At 39.2% G+C, this 17,129-nt stretch overlaps 1 pseudogene; it reads left to right on the forward strand.

The window, feature by feature from the left end:
- The first annotated feature begins 12,325 nt into the window (after positions 1-12,325).
- LOC133753806 (U6 snRNA-associated Sm-like protein LSm5) lies at positions 12,326-12,568 on the forward strand (annotated as a pseudogene).
- Positions 12,569-17,129: the final 4,561 nt, after the last annotated feature.

Below are 17,129 nucleotides of genomic sequence, written 5' to 3' on the forward strand. Positions count from 1 at the left end.
AGTATTTTGAATGTTGTCCTACTGTCCTATGGCTTCTATTTTTTCTGAGGAGAAATTAGTTGCTAATCCTATTGAAGGGGCCGGTATCATGGTGTAGCGAGTAAAGCCACTGCCTGTGGTGCTGGCATCCCATATGGGTGCCGGTTCCAGTGCTGGCTGCTCTACTTCCCATCCAGCTCCCCGCTAGTGGTCTGGGAAAGCAGTGGAAGATGGCCTAAATGTTTAGGCCCCTTTTACACACATGGGAGACCTGGAAGAAGCTCCTGGCTGCTGGCTTTGACCTGGCCCAGCCCTGGCCATTGTGGCTATCTGGGGAGTAAACCAGCAGATGAAGATCTCTCTGCCTCTAACTCTCTCTATCTCTGTAACTCTTTCAAACAAATAAATAAATTTTTAAAAAAATCTTATTGAGGATTCCTTGTCATTTTCCTCTTTCAGCTTCAAGTTTCTGTCTTTTGACAATTTGACTATGATTTATCTTGGTGTACATCTCTGAGTTAATACTACTTGGAATTTGTTGAGCTTCTTACATTTGTAGATTGTTTTCAACAAATTTGGAAGTTTTCAGCCATTATTTCTGCAAATATTCATAAAGGCCCTCTCTCTCTTTACTTTCTTACTGTAACTCCTACAGTGTCTAATGCTGCTATGCTTGATAGTGTCCCACACGTCCTTTTTCATTTCTTTCTGTTCCTCCAGCTAGATCAGTTCAATTGTCTGGCCTTCAGGTTCACTGAATATTTCTTCTGTGAGCTTGAATATGCTTTTTGACTCTCCCTACCTTATTAAATTATACCTGCCACCTGCAAAATTTCTATTTGGTGAATATCATTCTAATAACTTTTTAAATTGTTGAGACATGGTTTCCTTGAGTTTTTTCAAATAATTACTTATTTATAGGTTTTGCATAGCAGGTCATATAACTGGGCTTCCTGAGGAATTGCTTCTATTGACATTTTTTTTCTTGTGTTTGCACCACACTTTTGCAATTATTTACATGTCTGTTTTGGTGAAAATTGGACATCTTGAGAAATATAACTTGGCAACTATGGAAATCAGTTCTCCCTCTGCAGGAGAGAGTTTGTTGTTTCTATTTGCTTAGCGACTTCCCTGAACTAATTCTTTAAAATCTGTATGCTTTATTGTGTTCAGCCACTGAAACCTCTGCTTACAAAGTTGAGTGGTGTGCAAGTAAGCAAACAAAAATTACTTTAAAGTCTTTAAGTCAGTAAGTCTCCCATCTTTTGCTGGGGGTTCTGTCTTTAAGTTGGGCCATGGACTTTATGCTATGGCAGTTTACAATTCTGCTGCAGCTTTCATTTCTTGCTTGTGCAGATCTTCAGGGTCATACAGAGGTGAGAAATGCAGCCTCCAGTCTTTCCTGGGTATGCACCTAACCCCGCACTTGTGGTATCACCAATCTTGACTTTCCAGGAATACACCTCAACTTGAAAAAGTTTGCTATGGAAACTTTATTCCCCAGATTTTTAAGTTTTGGGGCCCTCTGCTTGTTTGACTCAATTGTCACTGCCACTCATAGCAAACTGTGATGTCAAACAATTGCCTCTGGCTTGCATTTTAATGAGAAATATCCTGGGGACAGGCCTTTCCTCACTCACCAAGTCATGAAGCAGATCAAATGGAGATCAATTCTAATCATAAAGTTTCTCCATGGAATGGCCAGAAAGGTCATTCTTTTGGAAGTTCCAAACCCATTCTGCCACCTTTGTGTGCCTGTGAGATTTCACATACTTACAGGTACATATGATTCTTAGACTGTTGGTTTTCAAAGCTATTAGAGAGCTAAGAAGAAGACAGCAATAGTGCAAATGAAAACCTCATAATCCTCACTATTAATGAAATTCAGCCATTTTTCTTAAATAACTGTTAGACTGTTGTAGCCTTTGGTTAATTTCCAGAGTTGCAAGTTAACTTTGATGATTTTTGCCAGTGATATTGCCTTTATGAAAGGCATGGATTTTTGGAGGCTCTTCTCCACCAACACAGATTTTAAAAGATTTATGTGAAAGGCAGAGTTACAGACAGAAAGAGGGAGAGGGAGAGATGGAGGGGGGAGGGAGATCTTCCATTCCCTGGTTTACTCCCCAAATATCTACAATGGCTGGGATTGGGCCCAGTGGAAGCCAGGAGCAAAGGAGCTTCATGAGGGTACAGGGGCCCAAGGACTTGGGCCATCTTCTGCTCTTGTCCCTGGTGCATCATCAGGGAACTGGATAAGAAGTGGATCAAATGGGCGCTTATATGGGTTGCCAGCATTGCAGGCAGTGGTTTAACCTGCTGTGCCATAATGCCAGCTCCAGTATCCATTTTTTTTTAAGAGCACTTCCCCCTCCTATTTCATTATACTGTTTTTAGTATTTTAATGGTTACTCTAGGCATTTTTCAAGCATAAAGTTAGTTATCTTCCCTTTTCCTGAAAAGATAAATCTCATGGAACCTTAATTCAAATCACTCCTCCCTCACAAAGTATGTAAACTTGTTCTGGTATTTGAGTTTTATCTTATGCTTTCTTAAATGCCTCAAATTAACAATTGTTGGGGCCAGCATTGTGGCACAGCAGCTAAAGCTGCGGCCTGCAACACTGGCATCCTATATGGGTACCAGTTCCAGTCCCAGCTGCTCCACTTCCCATTCACCTTCCTGCTAATGGCCTGAAAAAGCAGTGGAAGATGGCCCAAGTGTTTGGGCCCCTGCACCCTAGTGGGAGACTTAGAAGAAGCTTCTGGCTCCTGGTTTTGGCCTGGCCCAGTCCCAGCCAATGTGGCCATCTGAGGAGTAAACCAGTGAATGGAAGATTTCTCTGTCTCTCCCTCTCTCTCTGTAACCCCAACTTTAAAATAAATCTTTAAAAATATTAGCAATTATCTTCACTTAACATGAAGACAGCCAATGTTTGTTTCGATTTACTCACATGCTTACCCACACCCTCACTCAGTTTTTCCATCTCAATAACCTCAGGCCTTTTTCCCTCGGACAAAAGTGCTTCCTTTAAAATTTTTATGAGATTCTATGAGTTATAAATAACAATGGTTTTAAAGTGCTATGAATACCACAATATAAAGGGACTTGGATGAAAGCACAAAATGTGTGCTTATGAAATTTGGGCCCGATAACTGTGATAAATTGCTAGTATGCTAGGTTACAAAATTAAGATTCAAAAATTTTCTGGAAAGATATAACAAATAACAAGACTGAGTATATTGAAAAAACTATAAAGGTTAAAGAACTAAACTGTACAAATCAAACACAATATAGGAATATCTAACTCAACAGCAGTTCATATATAAAACACCTAAGGGAGACTTCCAAAGATTCTGTCAATGGTGGAAAACTAGTAAAAGCTACTGGCTCCCTCCCCCAAATTAATCTTAGAGAAACTTTATAAAGGACACACAGGTCTCAAGATGTAATAAACTATTCTTGAAACCTGGCTATTAAGACATAAATGTATGTAAGACAGAGGGTGGCAGCATGGCGCAAAAGTTAGCTCGAAGGAGCAATGAGAATGGCTAGGAAAAAATAGTTTACATTTTGGTTTTGACTTTACACTGCATTTTCTTGGGACACTTGACATTACAGTAATGAGAGTAGGTGTAACATGACCATAAAGCTAATATCATATTAGCTAACTGAAATTTAGGATATTTAAAAATCACAAGCAGGGCTATGCCTTTGACTCAGTGGTTAAGATGCCACTTAGAATCTCTGCATCCCATGCTGGAGAACCTGGGTTCATGTTCTGGCTCTGCTTCCAGTTCCAGCTTTCTGCTAACGTGCATCCTAGGAGGCAGCAGGTGAAGTCTCAAGTACTTGGGTCTCTGCCACCCAGACTGAGTCCCTAGCTCCTAACTTCGACCTGCCAAATTTGGTGAGCTGGGAAGAGGAGTTGAAGGAATCATTTCATACAGTTTTCTGGAGATACTAAATTTATTTATTCGTAACTCAAATTTATACTAAGCTTCTACTAGTTACAAGGTAATGTGTGTTAGCTGCTAAAGATACAGTAATAAAATTAAGACCTATTAAGATACCAGCCCTAAAGAACCTTATAATCTTGTGGGAAAGTGTTATAAACATGTAAACTGTCACACTGAGAAGTACAATCAAAGGAACAGACTGATGTGTTATAAAATAGGAGAGAACTCTTGAGCACGAGAATTTCAAGCTGAATGATATAAAGCAAGAAGTGTGACAATTCAAATTAAGAGAGAAACAAGGGGCCAGTGCTGTGGTGAAGTGGGTTAAGGGGCTGTTTGCAGTGCCAGCATCCCATATCAGCAAACAGTTCTAATCCCAGTTGCTCCACTTCTGATCCAGCTCCCTGCTGATGGCCTGGGAAAACAGCAGAGGATGGCCCAAGTCCTTGGGCCCCTGAATTCATATCAGAGACCCCAAAGAATCTCCTGGCTTTGGCCATTTGGAGAGTTAACCAGCAGATGGGATCTCTCTCTCTCTCTCTCTCTCTCTAGCTCTTCCTTTCAAATAAATAAAATAAATCTTAAAAAGAAAGATACACGACTCCTATACATTGATGAAGTCAGTTTTTGAGGCCCATATGGCAGCAGCATGGTGAGCTGGGAGAGATTAAGTACAGTTGAAGTTGGAATGGTAAACCAGGGTCTTTTTTTTTTTTTAACAGACAGAGTGGATAGTGAGAGAGAGAGAGAGAGACAGAGAGAAAAACCAGGGTCATTTTAAAGTGAGAGTTTCAAGCAAAGGGATTACATGACAGTTTATATCATTAACAGGTTAAGTTTTCTGTGTGGAATACGGGTTGGAGAAGAACTGTGAAAGTAAGGCCACATAGGAGACCACTGCAGCAGTCCAGGTAGAAGCTAAAATAAAAGTGCTAAGACTATAGATTAGTGGTTCTCAATTTGACTGCGTATGGGAATAAACTAGGAAATTTTTGAAAGTACTGAAATTCTGAGGCCGGCACTGTGGCGTAGTGGGTAAAGCCATCACCTGAAACACTTGCAACCCATATGAGTGTTATTTCAAGCTCTAGCTGCTCCACTTCCAATCTAGCTTCCTACTAATATGCCTGGGAAAGCAGCTGAAGATGGCCCAAAGAACATGGGTCCCTGCCATCCTAGTGGGAGACCCAGGTGGGATTCTAGCCTCCCTAGCTTCAGCCAGGGTTGCATCCATTTGGGGAGTGAAGCAGTGGATGGAACTTTCTCTCTCTCTCTCTCTCTCTCTCTCTCTGTCTTTCAAATAAATAATTAAAAAAAAATACTGAAGTCCCAGTTCCATCCCTGCAGTTGTGATTTAATTGGTCTGGAATTGGAATGAGCACTCTTCTGAAGCTCCCCCTATGTCTCTACATGCAGCCAGGGTTGAGAAGCATTGACACAGAAATGGGTGAGCTCTCCAACAAAGTGCACACAGATGAGAGGCACAAGAATGAAACATAAGGAGCAAAATTTCTCAAAAATGAGATTCACAAGCCATTGTACATCGTCAGCTTTGGAGTGCTGACTATAGGTATGGATTCCAAGGCTTCATCCAGAACTATTACATAAGAACCTACAATGATGAGGCCCCCAATTCTACACTTTAGCAAGCTTCTAAAATGATTTTAATGTATTTCTTAAAGATTTATCCATTTATTTGAGAGGTAGAGTTACAGAGAGAGGGAGAGATAGAGAGATCTTCCATCTGCTGATTCATTCCTCAAATGACTGCAACAGCCAGAACTGGGACGATCCAAAGCCAGGAGCCAGGAGCTTCTTCTGGGTCTCCCATACGGGTGCAGGAGCCCAAGCACTTGGGGCATCTTCTACTGCTTTCCCAGGCCATAGCAGAGAGCTGGATTGGAAGTGCAGCAGCCAGCACGTGAACTGGCACCCATATGGAGGCTTAACCAATTACACCACAGCACTGTCCCGATTTTAATGTATATTAAAGTTTGAAAGTTCTTTATAAGGGGGTGGAGGGACACCCTTTTTCTTCCAAGGGTCACTTGGATATTTATAACATCATTCATGGGCCATACTAAATCATCAACTTAAAAATTAGCCTGCTATACATTTACTGAGTTTTGAGTCCTGCCTGCAGTTGCCTTGGCAGGGCCAGACCCAAGGATTCTGCGGGCCTTATATGGACCATGGGTCAGATGTTCCCCACTCCTGATTCAGAAGTAGGGTAGGAGTAGCCAGAGGGATAAAGACACAAACTCATAAATTAGTGTCACAAAAACCTGAGAGAAGAGATTATTTCAAAGAGGAAGTGGTCAACTGTGATGAACCTGCTGAGAGGTCAAAAAGTTGAAAACAAAAAACTGACATTTCTGGCAATATGAAGTTCATGGTGATTTTGGTAAAAGCGATTTCAATGACAAAATGAAGTAGAAAAGTAAAATGGAGTGGGTTTCAGAATGGATGAGTGGTGATGAAGTGAAGTCAGTACATTTAGAGCATTCTTCTAAGATTTGAATTTGGGGGCCAACGCTGTGGCATAGAGGGCAGGGCCACTGCCTGCAGTGCCAGCACCCCATATGGGCACCAGTTTGTGTCCCAGCTGCTCCACTTCTGATCCAGCTCTCTGCTATGGCCTCAGAATGAAGCATCAGATGACCTAATTCCTTGGACCCCTGCACACATGTGGGAGACCCAGAGGAAGCTCCTGGCTCTTAGCTTCAGATCAGTGCAGCTCTCGCTGGTGCGGCCAATTGGGGAGTGAACCAGTGGATGGTCTTCCACTCCCCACATGGCTGTTAATGGCCAGAGCTGGGCCAGGATGAAGCCAGGAGCCAGGAGCTAGGAGCATCTTCTGGGTCTCCACATAGGTGCAGGACCCCAAGCACTTGGGCATTTCTCTGCTGCTTTCCTTGGGCACATCAGTAAGGAGCTAGATCAGAAGTAGAGCAGCTCGGAGTTGAATTGGTGTACATGTGGGATGCCAGTGTACCTGATACAGCACAGCATTGGCCTTGGAAATTTCTTTTTTTTAAACTTTTATTTAATAAATATAAATTTCCAAAGTACAACCTTTGGATTATAGTGGCTTTCCCTCCCATAACCTCCCTCCCACCCACAACCATCCCATCTCCTACTCCCTCTCGAATCCCATTCTTCATCAAGAATCATTTTCAATCATCTTTATATACAGAAGATCAACTTAGTACATACTAAGTAAAGATTTCAACAGTTTGCACCCACACAGACACACAAAGTTTGAAGTACTGTTTGAATACTAGTTTTACCGTTAATTCTCATAGTACAACACATTAAGGACAGAGATCCTACATGGGGAGCAAGTGTATAGTGACTCCTGTTGTTGATTTAACAATTGACACTCTTATTTATGACCTCAGTAATCACCTGAGGCTTTTGTCATGAGCTGCTAAGGCTATGGAAGCCTCTTGAGTTCACAAACTCCGACCTTATTTAGACAAGGCCATAATCCAAGTGGAAGTTCTCTCCTCCCTTCAGAGAAAGGTACCTCCTTCTTTGATGGCCCATTCTTTCCTGGAAATTTCTTAAAACAGTAGAAATAGACTTGCCATATGATCCAGCAATCCCACTACTGGGTATATACCCAAAAGACATGTATCACAGAGATATCTACACTATCATATTTATAGCAGCACTGTTCACAATAGCCAAAATTTTGAACCAATCAAGATGTACATCATCAGATAAATTGATAAGGAAAATATGGTATATATACACAATGGAATATTTTTCAGCTAAAAATAAGCATGGAATTCTACCATTTGCAGCAAAAAGGACACAACTAGAGGACATCATGTTGAGTGAAATAAGCCAGACCCAGAAAGACAAATAGTGCATGTTCTCCCATTTAAGTGGGAGCTAAAATTAAAAAAAGGAAGAAAAAAGAAACACCTGTGTGTATCAGAATTGCGGCAAATATAGTTTTGTAAAGCTTTGTTTACCTTTGTCAAGCCAATCATTAAGAATGTTATACTGCTATAGTTTTAATGATCTCTGGTTACTTTAAAATGTACTATATATGGGTGAAATGGTCATTTTTCCATTCAATTATTGTTTATAGCCATTGTCTATATTTCTACTAAACTAGGGTCTTTCTGCACTTTACTTGTTAAACTTCTTATTTGGTGAAGTATTAAAAATCCTTACTGTAATGTAATTTTAAAACATATTATGTTTAAAAAAAGAAGGGAGAAGGAAAGAGGGTGGGAGAGAGAGAGGAGGAGGGAGAGGGGGAGAAGGGATATCATTATGTTCTTAAAATTTTATCTACAAATCACATTGACTCGGTTAAGAAAACTAAATTTTTTTAAAAAAATAAACATGCATCAAGGTTTAGGATACAGAGATTATAGATCTTCTTGGGATTAGGGTATGAGTTTGACTTTTCTCCATTGAGGCAAGTCCTGCATCTCTAAAAGTAAAGGAAGAAATGGGAGACAATCAAAGCAAATCTGGTAATTTTTGTTTCTTATCACGTTCCTGCCTCATTTAAGGAGCTAGAAACTACACTGAACCAGAAAATAAGGATCAGAGTAAAAACTGGTAGCAAAAATTGGTTTCTGAGTTGGCCAACATGAAGATCAAATAGTAAGGCCTCCTGGAAAAGTAGTAAAATGGGAATCTGGGAAATGAGCTTGAAACTCATCTCTGTTGTTAATTACCACATCTGTGCAATTTAGTCATTCCCTCTATAAAGTGAGGCTTTGAGGCCAGATAATGTTTCTCTTATATGGACTTCAAGCCACCTACACTGTACTCATGTAGAGGTACTCAAGACAAATACAAGCTGTTGGACCATACCACAGAGCTATGAGATTTGTATGCATTGACCAGACTATCAAAATTCATTTTTCAACACTTCTCTGTGAACCTGTGTATGCACTTTGAAGTCAAGTATTGAATAAATAAGATATTGAATTTTTAAAAAATGGATAAAAGACCTGAACACACATTTCTCGAAGGAAGACATACCAATGGCCAACAGGTATATGAAAAAATGCTCAACAACACTACTCATCAGGGAAATGCAAATAAAAGCCACAATGAGCTGTCAACTCACATTTCTTAGGATGGCTATTATCAAAAAGACAAAAGATAAATACTGGTAAGGATATCGAGAAAAGGGAATTTGTGCAGACTAAAGGTGAGAATGTAAATTGGTATAGCCATTGTGGAGAATGGAAAACAAAACAAACAAACAAACAAAAACACTGCATGAGACTCATAGAATGACAGATGTCCTAAATAGCACTCTGGCCTCAGAATCAGCCCTTAAGGCATTCGGATCTGGCTCAAGAGCCTATGAGAGTATTTTAGGCATGGAAAGCCAAGACACGCGGGGAAAAAAAAAGATGAGGAAGAAGAAGACCTAAATGAAGGATCTCAGCGAGTGTGATCCCAGTGGAAAGAACGGGGCCATCAAAGTAGGAGGTAACTTTCTCTGAAGGGAGGAGAGAACTTCCACTTTGACTATGGCCTTGTCAGAATAGGATCGAAGTCGGCGAACCCTAAAGGCTTCCATAGCCTCGGCAACTCATGGCTAGAGCCTAGGGAGATTACTGGTGCCATAAACAAGAGTGTTAAATTGTTAAATCAACATCAGGAGTCACTGTGTACTTGCGTCCCATGTGGGACCTGTCCTTAATAGGTTGTCAAAGGTGAAGTAATGATATAGCTAGTACTGAAACAGTATTTTTACACTTTGTGGTTATGTGTGGGTGCAAACTGATAAAAGCTTTGCTTAGTATATACTGAAGCGATCTTCTGTATATAAAGATAATTGAAAATGAAAAAAAAAAGAAACCCTTGGTTTTAAATTGGAAATTACATAGAAAAATAATCAATATTTTTAAAAAAAAAAGTATCTTGCAGAATCTCGGTCATTAATGTGATGTACACTGTTATTCGATGCTATAACTAGTACTCCAACAGTATTTTTTCACTTTGTGTTGCTATGGGTGGACAAACTGTTGAAATCTATATATATACTAAACTGATTTTCTATATATAAAGAGAATTCAAAATGAATCTTGATGGGAATGGAAGGGGAGAGCGAGTGGGAGGGGGGAGGGTTGCGGGTGAGGGGGAAGTTGTTGGGGGGGAAGCCTTTGTAATCCATGAGCTGTACTTTGGAAATTTATATTCACTAAATAAAAAAAAAAAACACTGCATGATCCAGCAATCCCCGTTCTAGGTACACATACTCGAGGAAAATGAAATCAGTATTTTAAAGAGATATCTGCACTCCCATGTTCAGTCCAACATTATTCACAATAGTCAAAGAAGCAAATTGACCTAAGTGATATCAACAGATGCAGGGATAAAGGCGGTGTATGCAGACACATGGAAATATTATTCAGCCTTAAGAAAAGAGAAAGTTTGTCATTCCTGAAATATGGATGAACCAGGAGGATATTATGCTAACTGAAATAAATCAGGCACAGAAAAACAAATATTGGGGGCCAGTGTTGTGGTGCAGTGCAGGTTAACCCACTGCCTGTGATGCTGGCATCCCATATGGGCACCAATTTGAGTCCCAGTTACTCCACTTCTAATCCAGTTCCCCACTAATGTGCTCAGGAAAGCAGAAGACGATGGCCCAAGTCCTTGGGTGCCTGCAGCTACTTGGGAGACACAGATGGAGTTCCATGCTCCTGGCTTCACCTTGCTTCAGCCTTGGCCACTGCGGCCATTTTGGAATGGGAAGATCTCCCTCTCTCTCTCTCTGTAACTTTGCCTTTCAAATAAATAAACAAATCAATATTTTTTAAAAGAAGACAATCACTGAATGACCTCAATTACATGTAGAATCTAAAACAGTCAAACTCATATGCAGAGGGGGCTGGCGCTGTGGCGCAGCGGGTTAAAGCCCTGGCTTGAAGCGCTGGCATCTCATGTGGGCGCCTGGTTCTAGTCCTGGTTGCTCCTCTTTCAGTCCAGCTCTCTGCTATGGCCTGGGATAGCAGTAGAAGATGGCCCAGGTGCTTCAGCCCCTGCACCCACGTGGGAGACTGGAAGAAGCTCCTGGCTTCAGATCTGCGCAGCTCCAGCCATTGCAGCCATCTGGGAGTGAACCAGCAGAAGGAAGACCTCTCTGTCTCCTCCTATCTCTGTAACTCTTTCAAATAAAATTAAATAAATCTTTAAAAAAAACCTCATATGTAGAGTGTAAAATAGTGGTTGCTATATTCTGAGTATTTGTTTCTGCCTAAAATTCATATTTTGGAACCTAATCCATGACGTGACAGCTCTAAAAGGTGTGATTGCTGAGAGGTGACTGGGTTATGAGGATGAAGCCAGCAGAAAAGGAATTAGTTCCCTTATAAAAGAGGCTCATGGGTAGGCGTTGTGGCACAGAATAAAGAGCTGCCACTTGCAGTGCTAGAGTCCCATATCAGAATGCTAGTTCAAGTCCCAGCTTCTTCGCTTCAAATCCAGCTCTCTGTTAATGCACCTGGGAAGGCAGTGGAAGATGGCCTAAATACTTGTGCTCTTGTCACCCACATAGGAGACCCAGATGGAGTTCCAGGCTACTGGTTTTGGATTGGCCCAGCCCCTGCTGTTGTGACCATTTGGGGAGTGAACCAGAGGAAGGAAGATCTCTTTTTCTCCTTCTCTGTCACTCTGCCTTTCAAAGAAATAAGATTTTTTTTAAAGAGGCTCAAAGGAATTTGTCCCTTCTGTCACGTGAGGACACACTGACAAGGCACCACCTTTCAGGTAGAAAGCATGCCATTACCAGATACTGAAACTGCCTGCACCTTGCTCTTGGAATTCTCAGCCTCCACAACTGTGAAAACTAAATTTCTATTTAAAAGTTGCCAACTTTATGGTATTCTGTTATAAAAGAACGAATGGACTAACACAGTTGTTGCCAGGAAGTAGAGGTGGGGGAAATAGGAAGATGCTGGTCAAAGGTACAAACTCTCAGTTGTGCAGGATGAATAAGTTCTAGAGATATAATGTACAACATGGTGACTGTAACTAATAACACTACATTGTATATATGAAACTTGCCAAGACAGATATCTTATGTCCTTAACACAAAAAATAGGTAATACGGTGTTGTGATGGGTATATTAGCTTGATCATAGTCATATCACAATATAGACATTTATCAAAACATCACATTGTACACCTTAAATTTACACAAATTTTGTCGATTATGCTTCAATAAAGTCGGAGAAAAGTGAAATGCGAACAAATAAATAGGAGTGTTTTTCAAAGAAACAACTGTTGGACCCATCTAGCAGTAATGAATAATCAATTACAAAATTTAGTTCTGAGAAGTAAACTTAAAAAAATTGCTTTTTGTGGGATGGACGCAGGCCATGTCCTGCGTAACCATGGCGTCTAATGCTACTACGAACCCATGCAGCTGCTGCCACTAGAGCTTGTGGTTAAATGTATAGGATCCAGAACTCACATTGTGATGAAGAGTGATAAGGAAACTGTTGACACCCCTCTTGGCTTCGATGACTTTCGAAATCACACCAGAAGGAAGAAGGATCACTGAATTAGATCAGATTTTGCTAAATGGAAATAATATTACAATGTTGGTCCCAGAAGGAGAGAGGCCTGAAGTGTGAGCAGATTTCCTTGACTTTCGCTAGATCCTGTGTTGTCTTCTGGTGGCAACAACACGGTTTGTTTTTAAATTTATGTTTAGATCCCATAAAGCTAAGTTTCCCATTAAAGGGAAATGCTTTGAAGATATATTGTATACCCATTTTGTAAGTTAATCATGATTATTTTGGAGAAAGAAGCAAAGAGTTTGTTTTTTGAAAACTAAGACAATAAATGTGTCTTTGGTTAAAAAAAAATTGCTTGTGGGAAGTGAGAAATTGTGTAGTGGTTATGCCGCTGCTTGGGATGCCTGTATCCCATATTATAGTACCTGGATTGAAATCCTGGCTCCTCTCCCAATTCCAACTTCCTGAAGAGGCAGTGGGTGATGACTCAAGTGGCTGGGTCCCTGCTGTTCAAGGGAGACACGGCTCCCAGGCTCCCAGCTTCAGCTTGGTCCAACCCTTGTTGTGGGCATTTGGGGAATGAACCAGGGGATCGAAGATCTCTCTCAGTCTGTCTCTTTCTCTCTGTCTCTCAAATAAGTAAAACACACATACAAATTGCAAAATGTGAGAATGAAAAATATATTTCTATAGTAGAAGTTAATATTATAAATGTTGATTACATATTTATTTTAAAATAACAGCCAGAAACCAAGGATTGAATTACTTTTTAAAGTTCTCAAGAAAAGATTACATCTTATTTATCTCCATATCCTTACAACCTACATTACCAATGCCTGGTATGTAGTAGGTACACACAAATGTATTTTAAATTAAATAATTTATAATTACTTTTTCAGAGCATTATTATGTCACCATATTGTGAATAAATGGCCATACAAAGAAGTCTTAAACTGAAGGAATTAGAAAGCAAAGTATACACCAAGGTGAGTTTTAGTACAATAGGTACATAATCCAGGGATAGTTATTAAATTCAGTGCTTAAATAATTGTTTTTATCTGATTCTGTGCCTCAGCTTCCTAGTCTGAAGAATAAAGAGTGGTAATAAATTCTAAAATTATTTAATACTGTTAAATTTGTCTATGACTATACGAGGAGTATATCATGAAGTCTTCTTTATCTTATACATAGAAAAATTTTATTGACTCATGAACACCATTATATCCAAATATGTGAGATTTTGTAACTTTAGTTACAATATAATACTCTGTTGTTGGTCTTAGTTATTAAACATTATGAAAGACATACAGATGAAAATACTGTATTATTTATAATTCAATTATAATGAAATGATCCATTTCAATACTTTATGTGCTCCTGCTTTAATTTTCCTATGCTTAATTATTAATCTTTCCATTTCTTCATTGACCTAAATGAGTCATTCATCCCATACAAGACATTTGGCTGCCCTTGGTGTTTAGACTCACTTGGATTTTAGTTTGTTTTTTAACTAACAATTTATCAAGTATCTTTGTAAGGCTTTAAAATAACTAAAATGATTCCAAATATTTTAACTCAAAATATATTTCACAAAACAAGGAATAAAATAAATAAAAATATTTCATGGCAAGGAAGAAATAATCTGTATATCAGACTTTGAGATTTGGAATCACAGATCATAAACATTTAAAATTAAATATAGATTTGTATTTTGGATATGACCCACATTTTATACTTATAATGGTAATCTGAAACCATTATGCTTTTTGAACCTAATACAAAAGGGAAAGGTGCTTTTTAGCAAAGAATGGACTGATACAGAGACCGCAAACATTAATGTCATTTTTCTAAACTTTCTAAAAAGGAGATGTTATGTCCTAAACAACACTCTGGCCTCAGAATCAGCCATTAAGGCATTCTGATCTGGCTGAAGAGCCCATGAGAGTATTGTAGGCATGGAAAGCCAAGATACCATGGAAAAGAAAAAAAAAAAGAAGACCTAAATGAAAGATCTCTGAGTGAGATCCCAGTGGAAAGAACGGGGCCATCAAAGAAGGAGGTACCTTTCTCCGAAGGGAGGAGAGAACTTCCACTTTGACTATGACCCTATCGGAATAAGAGCGAAGTCGGCCAACCCTAAAGGCTTCCATAGCCTTGGCAACTCATGACTAGAGCCTAGGGAGATTACTGACGCCATAAACAAGAGTGTCAAATTGTTAAATCAACAACAGGAGTCACTGTGTACTTCCGTCTCATGTGGGATCTGTCCTTAATGTGCTGTCCAATGTGAAGTAATGCTATAACTATTACTGAAACAGTATTTTTACACCTTGTGTTTCTGTGTGGGTGCAAACTGATGAGGTCTTTACTAATTATATACTGAATTGATCTTCTGTATATAAAGATAATTGGAAATGAAAAAAAACAACCTGGTGTTAAATTGGAAATGGCATAGAAAATTAATTAATTTTTAAAAAAGTATTATGTAGGATCTCTGTTCTTAATGTGCTGTACACTGTTATTTAATGCTATAACTAGTACTCCAACGGTAGTTTTTTCACTTTGTGTTGCTATATGGGGCAAACTGTTGAAATATTTGCCTAATATATACTAAACTGATCTTCTGTATATAAAGAGAATTGAAAATGAATCTTGATGTGAATGGAAGGGGAGAGAGAGCGGGAAAAGGGAGGGTTGCGGGTGGGAGGGAAGTTATGGGAGGGGGGAAGCCATTGTAACACATAAGCTGTACTTTGGAAATTTATATTCATTAAATAAAAGTTTAAATGTGAAAAAAAGGAGATGTTATGCTTTAATATTTGCTAATTAACATATTTGGATACATAAATAAACATTTTATAATCACATAATATTCATGTGACTTCATCTTAAAAAATGTACAATGTAAAATATTTTTAAAAGCAAACAAAAATATGAAATAGTACTAATCACAACATAAAGTACAATTTTTAAAGTCATAAAGAATACCCCAAGGTCCTTAGTAAAGTAGAATCCATTTCAGAAGAGACCAATTACTACATTTTAAGTATTTTTTATAAAGATCTTAGAAAATCAATTAAAATACTAAGCTACTGTGAGTACTGTAAAATAAACTGATATTACTATGAGGCTAAAGTGACTAGAAGACCTTATTACTAAAATTTGTCTTTGGACCAGCCTTACTCTTGACCTACTGAATCAACTGTATTTGTTTAGTAAGATACTCAGGTGATGCACATGAATATTAAAATTTAAAGAATCATTGCCCTAGGGCCTAACTTTCATTACTACTTCAGAAATATTTTGCATTTATTTGCACTAGGAATAACGGAGATATCTGAACCAAGATTTAGTAAATTCAGTTTGCTACTGAAAAAACTATTTCTCTTTATGTATTTACATATGTAAATACCCAACAACATTTCCCATCTATTTAGGTAGATAATTGATACATATCAATCAAATAATTTAAAAATAAATTCCTTTTTCTCTAACCTTAAATGACAGGATAATCCAAATTATGCATTTGAGAAACCAAGAAAATATTACATTAATAATTTAAAAATTTGGGGGCTGGCACTGTGGAGTAGTGGGTAAAGCTGCTGCCTGCAGTGCCAGCATCCCATATGGGCACCAGTTCAAGTCCTGGCTGCTCCATTTCTGATTCAGCTATCTACTGTAGCTTGGGAAAGCAGTAGAAGACTTGGGCCCCCTGCACCCACTTGGGAGACCTGGAGGAAGCTCCTGGCTCCTGGCTTCGGATCAGCACAACTCTGGCTGTTGCAGCCAATTGAGGAGTGAACAAGCAGATGGAAGACTCTCTCTCTCTCTACCTCTCCTTCTCTCTCTGTGTAACTCTGACTTTCAAATAAATAAATAAATCTTAAAAAAACACAATTATTATAAAAAAATTTTAATGATCACTTTTTTATTTTAATTTTTATTTATTTATTTATTTTTATTTGACAGAGTTAGACAGTGAGAGAGACAGAGAGATAGGTCTTCTTTCCACTGGTTCACCCCCCAAAATGGCTGCTACGGCCGGTGCGCTGTGCCAATCTGAAGTCAGGAGCCAGTGCTTCCTCCTGGTCTCCCATGCGGGTGAAGGGAGCCAAACACCTGGGCCATCCTCCACTGCCTTCCCGGGCCACAGCAGAGAGCTGGACTGAAAGAGGAGCAACCAGGACTAGAACCAGGCACCCATAAGGGATGCTGGCGCCGCAGGCGGAAGATTAACCAAGTGAACCATGGCGCCGGCCCCTAATTTTCATTTTTTATACTTTTATTTAATAAACATAAATTTTGAAAGTACAAGTTTTGGATTATAGCAGCTTTTCCCCCCAAAACCTCCCTCCCACCTACAACCATCCCATCTCCTACTCCCTCTCCTATTCCATTCTTCATGAAGATTCATTTTTAATTATATACAGAAGATCAACTTAGTACATACTAAGTAAAGATTTCAACAGTTTGCACCCACACAGACACACAAAGTTTGAAGTACTGTTTGAATACTAGTTTTACCGTTAATTCTCATAGTACAACACATTAAGGGCAGAGATCCTACATGGGGAGCTAGTGCACAGTGACTCCTGTTGTTGATTTAACAATTGACACTCTTATTTATGACCTCAGTAATCACCCGAGGCTCTTGTCATGAGCTGCCAAGGCTATGAAA

The sequence above is a fragment of the Lepus europaeus genome, chromosome X, assembly GCF_033115175.1.
Source record: "Lepus europaeus isolate LE1 chromosome X, mLepTim1.pri, whole genome shotgun sequence".
Taxonomy (NCBI): Eukaryota; Metazoa; Chordata; class Mammalia; order Lagomorpha; family Leporidae; genus Lepus; species Lepus europaeus.